The 16,402-nt window shown below is 39.0% G+C and overlaps 1 long non-coding RNA gene across 17 annotated transcripts in view; it reads left to right on the top strand.

Moving 5' to 3' along the window:
* The window catches only part of LOC140623015 (uncharacterized), a 402,108-nt gene that overhangs the window by 149,337 nt on the left and 236,369 nt on the right, over positions 1–16,402 (top strand). For 9 of the 17 annotated variants that reach the window (XR_012022702.1, XR_012022703.1, XR_012022700.1 and 6 more), the window contains one exon: positions 2,616–2,709. The exons of 3 other annotated variants lie outside the window; for them this stretch is intronic. This is a non-coding gene — a long non-coding RNA (uncharacterized lncRNA). Of the gene's footprint in view, positions 1–1,816; positions 2,710–10,469; positions 10,773–16,402 lie in introns of those variants that run through there. 5 more of the 17 variants (XR_012022701.1, XR_012022686.1, XR_012022685.1 and 2 more) reach the window with 2 other exon arrangements.

Here is a 16,402-nt window from a genome sequence, read left to right as displayed (position 1 = left end):
AAACACTTCCCCACCCCAGGGTGGGGAGTAGAAAACACTTTTTCCTTCTGAGGTGGGAGAGGAGCAGCGTGGTTATATAGGGTAAACAAACTACAGTAACTAGGATTTTTGTGATCATTTATAAAAGATGGTAAAGAAAATATTTTAACCTACAAAGAAATGTGGGAGTCTGGGATATGTCCCCAAGTTAGAGCATTCTCCAAACTAAGATTCCTGCTCAAATAGTGTACAGTGCTCAGTGGTTGTACTGGGACCAGACACAATTGAAGCATTGTCATTGATTTGTGTGTGATGGTTTGGATAAGTTCAGAAGAGTCTGAAAAGCAATTTGCTTATTGGAATAAATTTAAAGAGTGAGGCCCTAACTAATTTTCTTAGGAGTTTAAGGAACATTTTATGCCTTTCCATTTTATACTTTTTCATATTTGTAGAGAAATTGTGATACTCTTTTGTTAACAATTTCAGTTAATACCTAAACATGTCATGCCTTTCAATAAGTATTTGTGGCCCCACAGCTAATTCTGATGAATGCAGTTCCTTTTGCCTAGCACTTAGCATTCACTTGTTCTTGCTCCAATGATGAGAAAGAGACTCAATCATGAGTTTAGCCTGATCATTAATCCAAAAATATCTGTGGCCTGTATATAACCCTCTCATAAGATGTCCCTTCACATTACTAACCCAGGGCTCAAAAGACTATCTTTCCATCTTTTAAAACTACTGAAAATTCTGCCAGGATTTCATTGCAGAATCCCGGCATCAGGAGTCACCTATAGTGGGAGGATGGTGGCCAAGTGGTCTCAATGTAATTATTGTCGGAACTTGTTAGGTTTTTTTCTATGCTCTTTCTTCATTACTTCACAATGCTTTTATGCCTCTGTGAGAGAGAACCACCCTCAGTGAGGCGAGGAAACAAGGCCTGGGAATGCTATTGTGTGGTTTTATCTGCCTTCCATCTCCCCCTTACTACCTGTAGCTTAAACATGACAGGAACAACCCTATAAAATTAGCTTTGTGGATGAGACAGGAAAAAGAATGTCAAGACCCCAGCCCCTCCCCCATCCTCTTCTCAATCTGTGTTAATATACTCTGCTTTGGAGTTTTTAGCCCACTAGACAAAATGCTCTGGGGCTCTTATTGGTTTAATAAACAGACCAAACTCTTGAGGACAAAAGAGGACAAACCTGCCCACTGAAAATTATGTGACTCGGGCTCTTAAAAAGCTTGTGTTCCACTAGGTGAATAAAGAGTCCTGAACTGAATACATTGATTGTGTCCCTCACCACTCTCTCATCTACACAACTTTCAGGGCCTGTGCAAGCAAGGGTTTGTTGTCAGCAGCAACCCAGGGCATGCATGCAGGATCCACCAGCGTCTAGTTAGGAAAACATTTTACAGGTTTGGTGGCTTTGAGGACTGATATATCTTATCTGACTTCCTAGACTTTCGAGACATGAGGTTTTTTCAAAAGGGTTTTGCCTCCAAATATGGAAAATAGGCCCTTTGTGATGAGTGTGTTTTTCCTGGTATAAAGACTGAATTTGTAAACATCTGTTTATGAAAAAGTTGCATTTCTCAGCATCATGGCATGATCTTCTAAACCAATACATAAATGGATCTTTAGTGCACATGGAAATCTTTTGCATTTGAATATAAAAATCCATTAAGGGGAGGGAGAAGGGAGAGAAAGAAATGGGTAAATAAATACAAAAACTCTTAAGAGCTTCTGGGCTGGTTTCAAGAATGCCCCGCAAAATAGGTTTTCATGGTTGTATGGGGTGATGTGATCCTATTCAAGTTTCTTTCCTTTCTTTAGAATTTCTGAAGAAGCTGTTGCAAATGGCTTCGAGGGCTGTTCCTAAAATAGATTTTAGAGATGAAAAAATGAGAGAATGCATAGACAATCTGAGACAAATGATCAGCTCTGATACTGATGTGGAGATTGTAAAATGACTGCTGTGCCTCGCAAGAAATGAATATTCAGGATGCCCCTGCTGGGTGCCTTTTCCTATTTGAACCAACTACTCTTTGGGCCATGATTCACTTGTTACCAAATTAAACACTCTTTGCACACAGCAGAGCAACTTTACGAAGTCGGATTTTGAAATGCAAACATCTTTTCTGCTCTGGCCACAGAACCTGTCACAATCTTCATCGGGCACTGAATTAAGTTTAAAATATCATCAGAGGGTGTTGATCCTTCTTGGGCCTGGAGCTGTCCTCTGTACATCCGGCATTTTTCTGTTGATAGTACGTGTCACCTAGCAACGCGCCTGAAAGGCCCTATATGCATTGATTGCACACCATTGTCTTTAAGGGGTGGAAGTGTTAACCGAATAAACCACCCCCCTCCCCTGGGTGACCAGACGGTCATTCCACTCATTTTGGTAATCTGTTTACGTCAAAATATTGTTTATTCCATTCTTTGGTCTCCTGATTTTTACATTTCTGACAGAAGGACTACTTTTAATGCCTTACATGGTGGAGAACCCAAATCTACTTTCCTGACATGGAGTGTTGAGAGTAATTTTGTCCCTAATTCTCCTGATAAAGCATTAGATGAATTTGACAGCTAACTGCAGACGATAATGCCAACTTTATTCTGTGGTTTTCAGAGGATGAAGAAGTTACAAGCCTGCAGTTGCCTCCATGAAGAGAAAATATTCCCTTTGGTCTGTGAATGGTTTTGAAATAAACTGCAGGATATGATATATGGCTGTTGAAGATGTTAAGGCTTTCAAATGGATAGCGGGCTCTGACATCACCTGAATGAAGAGGAAATATGGCCTACCCAATGGGTGTTTTCAGAATGAATGAAATTTCAAAGTGGAAATTCTTCCTTGAGATGCAAGGGTAGAACACATTTCTGTGTCAATAGCCATGGCTGAAGCAATAGAACGGGCTGGTGGGTCAAACAGGCATTTTACCTCAGACCTCTCCCTCTTACAATGATCAGTTTCAGAGACCTTCCACTCAGGCAGCCTTTTCACAAATGTCTCAGACAATGAGAGCATTTCAGCGAGGAATTTTACATGTAGGCAAAGACCAGATTGGTGGGCTTAGTACTCCCTTCCACCAAACCATGTGATAGAGACAAAATAGAAATTTTGTGGTTACCTGGTCTACAACTTCTAGTTTTAAGAAATCTGTTTTGCTCCTTTGTGAGTTTATATTTGTACCATATCCAGCTAGAATAAGAGACCGTTCAATCAGTATGCTATGAGAAATATGCCAGGACAGCAAAGCAATTTCAAAGTCAACCTACTAACCACATTGCCTTAGTGTTACTTTCAGTCTGGTGTGTAAAAGAGCTGTAATGTAAATGATAGTGCCAAAAAAGTTCTTTGATAAATTTTAAAGTTTATTCTCCACAGCCCTCTTCATCAGATAGGAACTCTATCTACTTAAAGAATCAATTCTATTAATGTTTCCCTTTTGATAAAGACCTCAGGCCTTTATACCTTGGTAGAAAGGAAAATGCAAACCTATAGTTTGGGACATAGATATACATGAGCGGGAGATGAGAACTCTAGCAGGAAAATATGGAGACTCTCACAGGTATGCATGTTTAACTGTGAGGAGATGCAAGGATATTCTCATGATTAGAAGTAAAAAATATTTTAAACTAATGTATAAGTTTCTAAGTGACACTCATATTCTCCTGTACCCCTTTCCCGCAAAGTCTTTCAGTATTCTCCGCGTGTTAATCTTGTGGCTAGCCATCTTGGCCTGGTTCAACTGCTAAGTGAATGCTGCTTCTATAAACATTTCACTGCTACAAGTTGGATTTTTCACAGCATTAACTTTAACTACATGGGTGTTTGTAATGGAATAAAACTTCAAATTGATGTTTTGCCATATTGGTAGTTAAAGAAGTGGGCCTCAAATGGAGATAGATGTGCGCCTCATTTCATGGGAAAATTGTTATCTCATGGGCCAAGTTTAAGATGTAGATGGCTGTAGCTTCACTGACAAAGTCTTAAAGAAAAAGTACACCAACAAGACCCCTACTTTTTATGTGAGATTCCTCAGTAAATTTCTAATCACGTTTCATTTAAAATTGATTTTAAATATGCACAAAGCGTAAATCAATTGAATAGAAAGGGACAGGTTTTAACTCCACCATCCCCGTAGACCTCACCTTAGCAGAATCACTCCGTATGGAACCTAGGAAGTATGTTGGAAGAATTTGCTCTCCATCTTCTTCAAGGTACTTGCTGCTTCCTTTACATTGAAATGCATTTAAGGATAAAGTTCTGTGTTTCTGCCCAGGAATCAAAGGCTTCCTTTATAAGAGATTATTTAATTGTGGTTTAGATTACCCTACAAATGGCACAGCACTTTGAACTCAGTTGAGTGGGTGGTGGTGGTTTGTAAAATTCATCATTGGGCACCTGACGCCTAAATTTCAAAATTTAGAGTTAGGAGCAAACCTCACTTGAATGGTTGAGTCTCTTCCTAAAGGACCCATGCCTCCACATAAAATATCCTCCTTTTCCTCAAAAATTTAGGTCTGACAATGTTGATATTAAAATAATAATAGAGAGAAAGCTGGAAGACGGGGCCCCTCTTTAAGACGGGGCCCCTCTTTATAGTTAAATGTTATCTGCTTAGACTAATATTGCAGTTGCCACCCACTGACATAATTTGTTTCACAGTCACAGCGTGGCAGCATGAATCAAATGTTGACATTCTAATTTCATGCACACATGGGCGTTTGGCTGAGCAGGCCTACAGCCTCCAAACCATTCTCTTTCTACCTGTGTAAATCAGATAGACAAGGCGCGCTCTCAACAGCCTGCCAGCGAAGTTGCTCTCTTCTGTTGAGAGAGCTGAGCCTTGCTGCTTCTCCTTAGTGTGTTTGTTTTTGTTTTTTACCTCCTGCCTTGCAGAGTGTTGCACAAATACTCTTTCACTCCTGTTGGCAATGTGATTTTCTTTGCATTTTCTCCCCTTTTAATCACAAATTTCAGAACTTTTCTTAATGTCTCAATTAGCAGGTGATTTTCCTCATTGGTTTCTATATCAATCACCAATGTCTTTTTGAGAAGACACCAAGAGTAAGTAGTATTCAGAGGAGGTGCAGTGATGGCTGGCAAGAAGAGAGGCTGGTTTTCCTCTGTCATGGAGTAGATCATGTGCCTTCAAATTCATATGTTGAAGCTCACCCCCAATGTGATGATATTGGAAATAGGACTTCTAAAGAGGTAATTAAGATTAATTAGGTCAGCAAGGTAGGGCCCTAATGTAATAGGACTGGTGTCCTATAAGAAGATGAAGAAATACCAGGGGTTCACACACACAGAAAAGGCTATTCAGGGACACAAAAGGAAGGCAACCATCTGCAAACTAAGGAGAGAGGACTCAGGAGAAAGCAAGCCTGTTGACCCCTTGGTCTTTTATTTCTAGCCTCAAGAACTGTACAGAAATTAATTTATGTTGCTTACGCCTCCCAGTCTGTAATATCTTGTTATGGCAGCTGAGTAAACTAATATACTCTCCCATTTAAGGATGAAGAGCCAAACTTTCTGTGAGTGCTCTATCATTGATCAGTTGGCTTCTAGGACTACCTGAGCTCGTGGCTCCTCCAATAGACATTGTCAATGTGAAGAGAGTTTAAGGACCATAGCCATCAAGAACTTGAATGAAAGCAGCAGAGCCTTGCGGGGGCGGCCCCTGTTTGACCTCCCACTCATGAAGGATTAACAGCCAGCCCTTTGTGTTAGGAGAGGATGCTCCAACCACACTCAGCCTGACATGAGGGAGTGCTGTTTCCCAGTCCCAGTGACAGGTTAGACTAAGGCAGTCCCATGCTCATGTTTGGTTCTTCTAGGTTGTGAGTTAGTAAGGCATGGGCAGGAGGTTAGGGGTAAGAGTGTTTCTGTTGGCTGAAGCAAAGAGTAGAACAGTTGATTTGTATAAGTATCTAAGCCTGTGGCCCAATTGTTTTGCCTTTTTTCCAACTTTGATTCTATTGCCTCTCTCAGGGTCAGTGTTTCCTGTTAGTGAAATTTTTCCAAAATGAGCCCAAGTTCATGCTCAGTGGGAAATTCTTCCCAGAAATTGTCACTTAATCATTTCACCATCAAAGGCTTTTATCATCCTGCCTGCTAGCCCTGAGTTTTGTGTGGAAGCACAAAAGTACTGTGAATACTTTTGTCCTACTTTAAGAGTTGATAATCTGGAATCTGTCTCATAAAGAAATATTAGGAACTATAATATTTTTCACCCAAGAGCAAATTATGTAATCTGGAGAAATAGGTTTGGGACCCACCTTGAGGGCTATCTTTGGGATTCATCATTTACCTTTTATGGTCTTTAGTGTCTTTACTTGTAGAACAACGATCAATCTCTCTGGTTGCTTCCAGTTTGATTATCTGATGATTCTTTTATCTTAAAAAACAAAATATGTCACAAAAGTCTCCAAAAGAAAGGGAATGAAAATCAGTGATTTAAATTTGGCTCATCTCAACAAAAACATACTGAGTGCCTGTTAACGTGCCAGCCATGATGCTAAGTGCCAAGTGCACAGAAATAAGTAAGATGTAATCCTCAACCATTAAATAAAAAGAGAAAACGGAGATCAAACTTAAGGGGAGGAAGAAAGTCTCTGACAACAGAATTACTGTGTAGTGGCTTCTATATGTGTTTAAGGGTAAATGTTCTTTACTAAACTGACCTCAGTTTATAGAAGAACATGAAGCAATTGTTACCCTGGCCCCAGGGAATAAAACTTAATGGCTACTAATTAGCTGTGTGATCTTGGAGAAATACATGACCTTTCTGGGTCAAGGTCATCTCTCAAATAAGGGAAATGGACTATACTTTCTAAGTTTTCTGTGCTTTCCAGTACTAATATTTTGTAATTATAGGAATGTGAACTAGCTAAACAGTATTCCCAAGAACTCCCAAACACAGAAGAAATTTACTAATTGCCTGGGAAGGATGCTTCCCTCACATTTCTGACATAACAAATTATAATACTTTCTCCAAGTTGTAAGACTTAAGAATCAATAAAAAATATCCATAAGACTAATCTGTGTGAGTGGCAATAGCCAAAATTCTCTGAAGGAATTTGTTATTGATGGATTCTCCCCTGGCAACCATTGAAATGGTTTTCCTTTGTCTTTTAGTTATTTAAAACTCTATTTCTGTGGCACCTGGCTGGCTCAGTCGGTGGAGCCTGTGACTTGATTTTGGGGTTGTAAATTTGGGCCCCACATTGGGTGTAGAGATTACTTAAAAGTCTTTAAAAAAACAAAAACTGTATTCCAAATTTCTTACTGGTGTGGTGCTGCCATAGTCATGTTAAAATAATGCCTGCATGCTCCCTTGAGAATGGACAAGGGTTTACCAGATTGAACTCAAACATCTCAAGCCTTGTATCAAGGCAGCAATTCTTGTGTTCTCAACCTTTCTATTCTTGGATTTCTAGTCCCAAAAAAGAATCTGACCTCATTAGACCAGAGTCTCCCCATCTCCTTCATATACCATTCCTCAATACCTCCATACCCTCTCTATAACCTATACTTCCCAGGAGGTCCAGGTTCAAGACATTGCCTCCTTCTTCAATACTTGTCCCATACCTAATTCCACAAGTTTTTTTCCTTTTTTTCACTCAATCCAACATTCCTTTAAATAGTTTAGCTGCCTTATATATGCTCAGACATTTCCTTCAAATGCTTCTCTTGCTTGTCTATGAACCATCTGGATTTCTTTTCTGTCAGCTATAATGCAAAGTCTTCCAACATAAACACTATACCTTCCATGTTTTTTGTGCTTTCCATCATGTGTGGTTAAGTGCACAGTGATGCTGAATAAATGCTTTTAAAAATCAATTGAGAAAATCTGGAAATAGTGTTTTGTCTACCTGAAATTCAACAGTGTTTTCTCATTGCTATGGCAATGGAAGAGGCATGGTGACCTGCAAGAATCTGGGATTTTGAGTCTGATAGATCTGTGCCCAAATCTAAGATCTCCTGATTTATTCTGCCAATCATGAAACATTTAATGAGCAACTACTATGTGGTAGACATTGTGCTGGATGATGGATAAATAGTTAAATAGGATATAATCCCTTGCACTTAAGAAATTCAGAGTCTAATAACTGTATTACTTAATTTCTCTGAACTTCAGTTTCTTCAACTGAAAATGAGAGTGGTAACTCTTTCATCGAACTGTAGATATTCCAATAGTTAGTTTCCTCTTCTTCCCTTTTCCTTATTTCTTGAGGGCCTTAAATTAAATTAATTCCTTGATGGTTCTATTTTTTCTTCGTTCAAAAGTGACCCTGTTGTGTGTTCCTTTTTTTCTAAAATTAATCATAAATTTGAATTCATTTACATTGCTTTTAATTTTAGATCATATATGGTCACATAAAAAAGGAATCAAGGCACTGATTCTGAAACTGGTATTAATCTCACTTGTCAGGGATTAGATTACCTTCGTGCATTATCTTTTATCTTTTTACATGATTGCATTTGAGGCCTAGCCTGAAGAAGATAACCTTTTAAATTCAGAAAAACAAAAACTGTGTCCCAAATATGAATGATTCCTCCTTGGCATGGCATGCTTAAGCTCAGACTCAGATAGGTGAGCTAGAGGAATGCAGGTGCCTGCCAGAAAAAGTTGAGAGGAAGACAGGACATAATCTAGGGATCAAGTGTAGTGTGATCAAATAGGCAGTGTGATCAGTGAGATCACCATTAGTAATGAGAAAAATCGACCTCCTCTCTAAATTCTTTGACGCCAAGGTATTTCTCGCTATGTGTTGGGATTATGTTAGAGAAGAATCTGGTCTACTTGCCATGCAAGTACCAGTTCCTGTTTATCCCAGAGGGGGAGCCACAGAACCAGATGTTTTTTGCTTTGGAGTCTTCTGCTTATATAGCAAAGTAGCACAGCCAAGTTCCTTTAAGATGCTGATTTGATGAAGAGAAGTTCCACTTTTTTCATAAACTAATCATATTGTTAAATTTTACCTTTAAGATCTGCTTAAAGATGATCTTTGAACTTTGATCCATGGTACATGCAATGAGAAGTCAAACTTAGACACACTAGGAGAAAGGCCTGACTTAATGATGAATCTAAATTGTAGCATATTTAAAAAGTGATGCAGAGATTTTGTTTCCTGAAGTGTAAGGTAAAGAAGTTGGAATGATTCTCCTAGTAGTAATCCTCAGTGGTCCTGAGAATATAATATAAATGAATGAACATTGTCCCAAAGTACCCTAAAAGAGTGGAAGAAATTGATAAATGTCTGAAAGGTTGATTTTTTCATATTTGTGACATAATGTATAGAGTTAGCGTGCCACTAACACATTTGTAAAAATCTCAAAATTCAGGTCCTTACTAATTGCTAATTACTGTGATTCTCAGCCAGGTACCATACCCTTCGGTGCTACTAGTCTCTCTTTCAAAGGGAGATCCAAAGGCTACCCGCCCCCTCCTCTGGCATGTAATTAAAGCTCGGATATATTAAATAACAAGTGAGGATTAAGTAAAATAATACATGTAGAATGTTTTGTGGTCTATAAATGCTATCTAAGTATTTTTTATTATCATCAAACTTCTCTTCATTTCAGCATAGCTCAGCATCACTTCCTCAGGGAGGCCTTCCTCGATTGCCTACTTGATGACAAATCTTCAGTTATGTACTCTAATAGCAACATATATCTCTTACTTGTAGAATGTAATAGCATTGTACTTTTCCTGTTTGACTTGTAAGATTATTTGATTATCATCTCTCACCCAATTAGGCTCTAAGCTCCATTAGACAAGGCCCACCTTTATTTTGTTAATTCCTATATCCCTAGTATGCAGCACAATGCCTGGCACTTTTGTGGGCACACAAGATATACTATATTTATTGAAGAAAACAGAGAAAGAATAAAGAGAGGAATCAAAATACAAATGTTTTCAATAACTTGAACTAGAGTAACAAGATACTGCCAAGCAGAGCTCAGATGGTTTGCCTGGATGAATCAGTGAAAACAATTTGTGACTATCATGGAGCTTCTCTATATGTAAGTGACATCTGAGAGGTGATACAGCATTGCCTGTTATAATTTAGGTTGAATTTCTAGCCCTGGTTTCTTCTAAAATTATTTCAGGAATTTATGAGTCTTATTGTTCATACTTGTAAGAACAATATCAAAACAGAGATTTATCTATAGGAGGTATACGCAGCAATTTTCCCCCTGGGCATGTAGGATAATGATATTAAACAGTTGGGTACTGATTTGGTCTTAATGTTTCCTGAGAGCTCAGGCAGAAGGAGAAACATGTATTGTCACACAGTTTTCTCTTTCTGACCAAGAAAACCATTCAGATTCATCAGCAAATATAAATTTTCCTGGCACAGACCCAAGCAGAAATTTCTGAGCAGTGGCTTACAATTTCTTTCAGCAGGGGTTAGGATGCCATTACATTCAAGCAAAGCTTTTACACATTTTGAATTTTGTTTGCAGGCGGTCCCTTCTCTAGAGAATACCAAACCAATGTCCTCTCAAGCCGATGGAACTTCTGCTTTGGTTTAATGCCTTGAATTTTCTTGACTTCTCATGAGTTCTCAAAACTCTCAGAACTGCCTCCAGTCTTCTGTGCCATGAAAACCCGAGGCTGAGTGAAAGTGCCTCCCTCTAGGCCTTCCTTCCACCTACTGTGAATACTCGTCCTGTTGACATTTGAATATTTCCTGTGACAACAGTATATACTATCGGTATTTCATTAAGCAAAAGCAAGTATGTTTTTCCTCTTTTGCTCTGTTATTTATTTATTTTTTTTTTTTAAATTTTTATTTATTTATGATAGTCACAGAGAGAGAGAGAGAGAGGCAGAGACACAGGCAGAGGGAGAAGCAGGCTCCATGCACCGGGAGCCTGATGTGGGATTCGATCCTGGGTCTCCAGGATCGCGCCCTGGGCCAAAGGCAGGCGCCAAACCGCTGCGCCACCCAGGGATCCCTGCTCTGTTATTTATTTATCCACCATCTGGCTAGATCAGAAGATGAAGTCTGGAAGGAAATTTTTTCTTCTTCTTTTGGCTAATGAGAGTCTGGCAGAAGGATGGAATAAGCCAGAGGCTGGATGAAAATCTCTAGATCCAGTAGAAGGAAATCAGCCCTTCCGTGAGGTGGCAGGTGAGCACCCAAAGGCAACTTGCATAGTTAACAGACAGTTACGAAGGTCTGTACTTGGGATGCTTATGTGTCCAGGCAATCTGCTGCTTTGCCAAACCGGTTTGTTGCAAGGCAGTATCTCAGATACTCTGCCACAGTGGCACAGATGTGGCTTCTCAGACATCTGATCTCAGACATCAGGGGTGAGGAGACATGAGGATTCCAGTTAAATCCTGTTAAATTCACTTCCCTCTTTTAAAATCATTGTTATATCAGTTGAGTCAAACGCATAGTAGGCCTACTGACTAGGTCAACAGAAACTAAAAGGTTTAATGCTACATTTGATGACCTAGTGCCAATTTTTTTCCTAATCTTTTAGGAATCTTTCCTGTGCTTGCAGATAGGAAAAGGGGAGAGAACAGTCTAAGTAAATGAGGCAGAAATCCATATCGCAAGAAAGGAAATTTAATAAGCTTCTTGGCCTCTTTTCATTTTTTTTGCATATTTTTTTTATTGGAGTTCAATTTGCCAACATATAGTATAATACCCAGTGCTCATCCCATCAAGTGCCCCCCTCAGTTCAATTTTGGTTTTTGTTGTTTAGGAAGAAAACTGATCTTTGGTCCTTTGGCTAACATTCTTTTAACTCCTCTTGCGCAAGGTCATGACTAGTGGCCACGTTGAAAGATTCTGACTAGGTAAATGCCATTTCTTGCATACTGGAAAAGCAGAAGTTCTTTTTACTTAAGGTTAATTTTATCTCCCTTAGTTTATCATTTTGAAATGTACGTTTTTCAGATGAAGCCTGATCATAGGAAAAAAAATTAGCTAAGAGGTATAGCCACGTAATATGTGGCTAATTGAGAGGGACCCATCCAAATGAATCCACCTTGCCTAAGCAGAATCCTACCACCTGGCTATATTAAAATCCTCTACCTGTGGAACTTGGTAGCACCAAACTGAAAACTGCATGCCCTAGGGAAATCGCATCAAAGTATTCTAGACTCCTCTGGTGGGTCCTTTGCATGTTTTCCAACTTAAGGATAACCCTTGCCTTGATGCCATTTGAAAGATGGAATACCTGGCAAAGCCCTTAAGAGTGAAATGTATCTTTAAGAGGGAAGATTATCCTTCTATCACGGCAGATATCCTTCTATCTAGTTTTTCAACTAGGGGCAATTTTTCCACCTTCCAGGGAACATTTGGCAATATCTGAAGACATTTTTTGCTAGGGATGCTGCTAAATGTCCTACAATGCACAGAACAGTGCCTACAACAGACAATTATCCAGCTCAAAGAGAGTCTTACCCCCCCAGTGGTGGGAACGTAAGGTCCTTCTGTACCCATAAAGAGGCCATTCTCACCTAAAAAGGACTTCAGTGATGTCTTCAGTACCAGTTCTCACTCTTCTCTGAGGGTTCTAGTGCTCCATGGGCACTTCAGGTAGTAAATGCAGATTTTAAACGATTGATTCAAAAAAAGAGGAGTCTTCCAAACCATTTGTCTTGTTCTTGTCCTTAATCTTGATTTGCCCTGTAGGTTACTCTTATCATAAAGACAGTATGAATGACTGTCTCAGCGCCTTTCCTCATTAATGCTGCTGAAAATTGATGAGTAGCTCTCTGGAACTGTGGCTATTTTGGCAAGAATTATAGCCCCTATTTATTTTGGAGGACCCGTGCAGCTTTCTAAGTAAATATATGTAGAAAATTTCCCCCAAAATAAACAGAACAAGTAATTGCCTGATGTATGAAGTTGACATTTTGGCTTTGTGATTTGCTCTGATATGTAAAAATCTAATTTTCTCCATGGAATGATGCCACTGCAAAATTGTGAATAAATTAGAATCAGTGGTTTACTTAGAATGTGAGTAATAGCTTCTGTTATGATGTATCAATATTTATTTACAGTTTCTTAAATTGACCCACATCCACTTGGCAAATGTTAAATACATGAGTAAATATGGTAGCAGAGTGATGGAAGCTTAAGCTCTCTTCTGATCTCATGTGACAGAAATCTCTTTGAGAATGTATTTGATGATTGAAGTTTAGAGATCTTGTATATGTATACATACTTTCTTTGAATTGAAAGAAGATAAGTTCACCAGCTTATAATAAATTCAAAGTTTATCTAAATCAAAAGCTCTTACTCTTAGCCATCTGATCAGTAAGATAAACTGATAATCACCCTAAGGAGTCCTTCTTTGAACACTGATCTCTCTATTTGGATATTCTCAATCAGTATATGAGGAATTAGAATGTCATAGCCACCAGCCAAACCATTGGAAAAATCCCTCAGATGTATATTTGAAATAAAAATAAAAAGTTTCAAATTAGATGTAGAAATTTCTCCAAATAAATAGTTAACAAAACGTTGTTCATTAATTGTCCCACCTAAACAGAAAATGAGAGGCTTTGTATGTTTAGGTTAGTCTGCTGTAAGATCTTGTTAACATTCCAAAATTAATTTGAAACCTCTCACAGAAGCTGATGTTTGGGAAAAAAAAAAAAAAAAACCTACTTTGAGCTTTTATAAAATGCTACTCTTATAAAGGCCAAGTGTCTAGATATGCAGTCATTTTTTAAAAGATTTTATTTATTTATTCATGAGAGACACAGAGAGAGAGGCAGAGACACAAGCAGAGGGAGAAGCAGGCCCCCTGTGGGGAGCCGGATGTGGGATTCGATCCCAGGATCAGCCCTGAGAGTGATTTTAATTATGGAATTAAATACATTTTAGTGTGCCTATTTGACAGACTATTAGAAGCCACTAAAAATGATGCTATAAATCAATACTGACATGGGACAATGATGAACTAATCAGTGAAAAAAAAAAAAAAAACTGTTGCCAGTAGGGCAGCCTGGGTGGCTCAATGGTTTAGCGCCGCCTTCAGCCTAGGGGGTGATCCTGGAGACCCGGTATCAAGTCCCATGTCGGGTTCCCTGCATGGAGCCCGCTTCTCCCTCTGCCTGTGTCTCTGCCTCTCTCTCTCTCTGTCTCATGAATAAATAAATAAAATCTTTAAAAAAAAAAAACTGTTACCAGCAGCATGCGTAATATTGTATAATGTTTTATAACAGTTGACCCTGAACAACATGGATTTGAAGTGCCCAGGCCCACTTGGTACGTGGGTTTTTCTTAATAAAATAGGATACTGTAAATTTATGTTCTCTTCCTTATGATTTTCTTAACATTTTAGCTTTAAGAATACAGTATATTCTTAAAATATATTTTAAGATATATTTTAAAATATATTTTATGTTATTATGGTTTCTAGTCAATAATAGGCTATTAATAGTCAGATTTCTATGTTTTTATTTCTTAATTTTTTAAAATTTTATAAATATTATTTATTTAACAGTTAGGTTTTTAGAGACCCAAAAGTTATACATGGATTTGCTACTATGCATGGGTCAGTATCCCTAACCCCTACCTTGTTCAAGAATCAATTATATGTATTTGTGGTAGGCAGCCTCTAAGATGGACCGCAGTGATCCTCACCTCCTGGTATTCACACTCTTGTATAATCCCTTCACTTCCACATTACATAGGGCTGACCAGTGTAACCAGTAGGACATGCAGAATTGGAGTGTGACTTCTGAGTCAAATTATACATTTCAGCTTCTGGATCACTTTTTGGGGGGAAGCAACTGCCTAATCATTGAAGACCCTCAGGCAGCCATGTGAGAGGTTCACAAAGCAAAGAACTGAGGCCTTCTGCCAACAGCTAGCACCAAGCCAGGAGTGTGAATGCATCATCTTGGAAGCAAATCCTTCAGCTCCAATCAAGCTTTTCAATGACTGCATCTCATGTTTAGCTCATGAGAAACCCTCAAAGAACCCCATAAAACCCCAGAAAATCACCATAGTTTCTTTGACTCTGCTTTTCTGTTGAATGCAGGAGGCAAAGGACTAGCTGGAATTGTTTGAGTTGAGAAGATTGTCATGGTACATGAGGGGTCACAAAGACGCTTGCCTGATTAACACCCATCTCTTCCCCACTGATAACCTGCCACTATTTGAAGCATCAAATCTCTAGCAAGCCCCAGCAAAAGGCACAATATTCATCCTCTAGAAAGAGGAATAATAAGCCCTTTGGCATCTGCTGCCACATTGGTGTAGAATCCTTTATCAAAAGATTGAGGGGGGCACTTGACTTGGGTGGCTCAGTGGTGAGCGTCTGCTTTTGGCTTAGGACTTGATCTCAGGGTCCTGGAATCCAGTCCTGAATTGGGCTTCCCGTGGGGTACCTACTTCTCCCTCTGCATATGTCTCTGCCCCCCTCTGTGTGTGTCTCGTGAATAAATACAAAAAATCTTAAAAAGATTCAGGGAGTTTCCTGGAGCCATGGTTTGGGAGATACATTTTGAGGGAAGATAAGTAATGCTATATAATTTGTTACAACCAAACAACTCACAGATCTGATTGAACACTGTAAAATGTAACTGAAGCCTTCCACTGCGCTGTGCCAAGATGAAGGATGTGTTTAAAATGCTACACTTAATATAGTGAGACATGGACTGCTGCTTTTTTGGACTTGGCTGAATATGGGATGTAGTCTGAGTTAACACCATGTATTGTAGGAGAAGATAATCATGGGTAACCTCTTTGATGTGCCTTGGCCTATTTTACTTTTTAAGCTGCACATAGCCAAATTCTAACTTTAAAGAAGGGTTTCTACTATCTAAGCTAAATTCTCAGTTTCTGTGGCATTTTTATGACAGCCTTGACTTTTAAAGTGGAACCAAATTTCATTTGGAAAATGGGTCAACCAAGTATGTCTCTGTTAACAAATTGAGTGTAGATACTCTTGGTCTGTCACTCTTACTTCTGAGTTTTCAGCACTCCAAGAGGCCTCAGTGTCTAAGGCTGACGTGGAATTGGAGTGAGGGAGAATGAGGATGGGGCATCTAAGGGACAAAAAGTAGATTGTCACGCAGATCATATTTTATAAGTGAACCAGGAGACCCTGATATATAAAATACAGGATGCTAAGTTCAGGGTATAGTAAAGATGGGGAGAAATATATTCAGTGATATAAATGAAAGTATACCTGAACATTGCTTTATTAATTAGCTGGTCAGAAAGGAGTCTTATCTCCTAAGAATTGTGAATAGAGGCTTAAAATCCAAAATAAGCCTCCCAGTGGCCTTACCTCTAACCTGCCATGGTGTTTGCTAGCTGCAGGATAAGTAGCAGATCAACTCACTGTTGGACTTTGGTAAGACACTTAGATCTTACCATTTGCTTAAGAAGAGGGCTCGTCTGGTTTTGTCTATTTGT

Source organism: Canis lupus, chromosome 32, assembly GCF_048164855.1.
Source record: "Canis lupus baileyi chromosome 32, mCanLup2.hap1, whole genome shotgun sequence".
Classification (NCBI taxonomy): Eukaryota; Metazoa; Chordata; class Mammalia; order Carnivora; family Canidae; genus Canis; species Canis lupus.
This window is presented reverse-complemented; position numbering and strand designations above follow the sequence as displayed.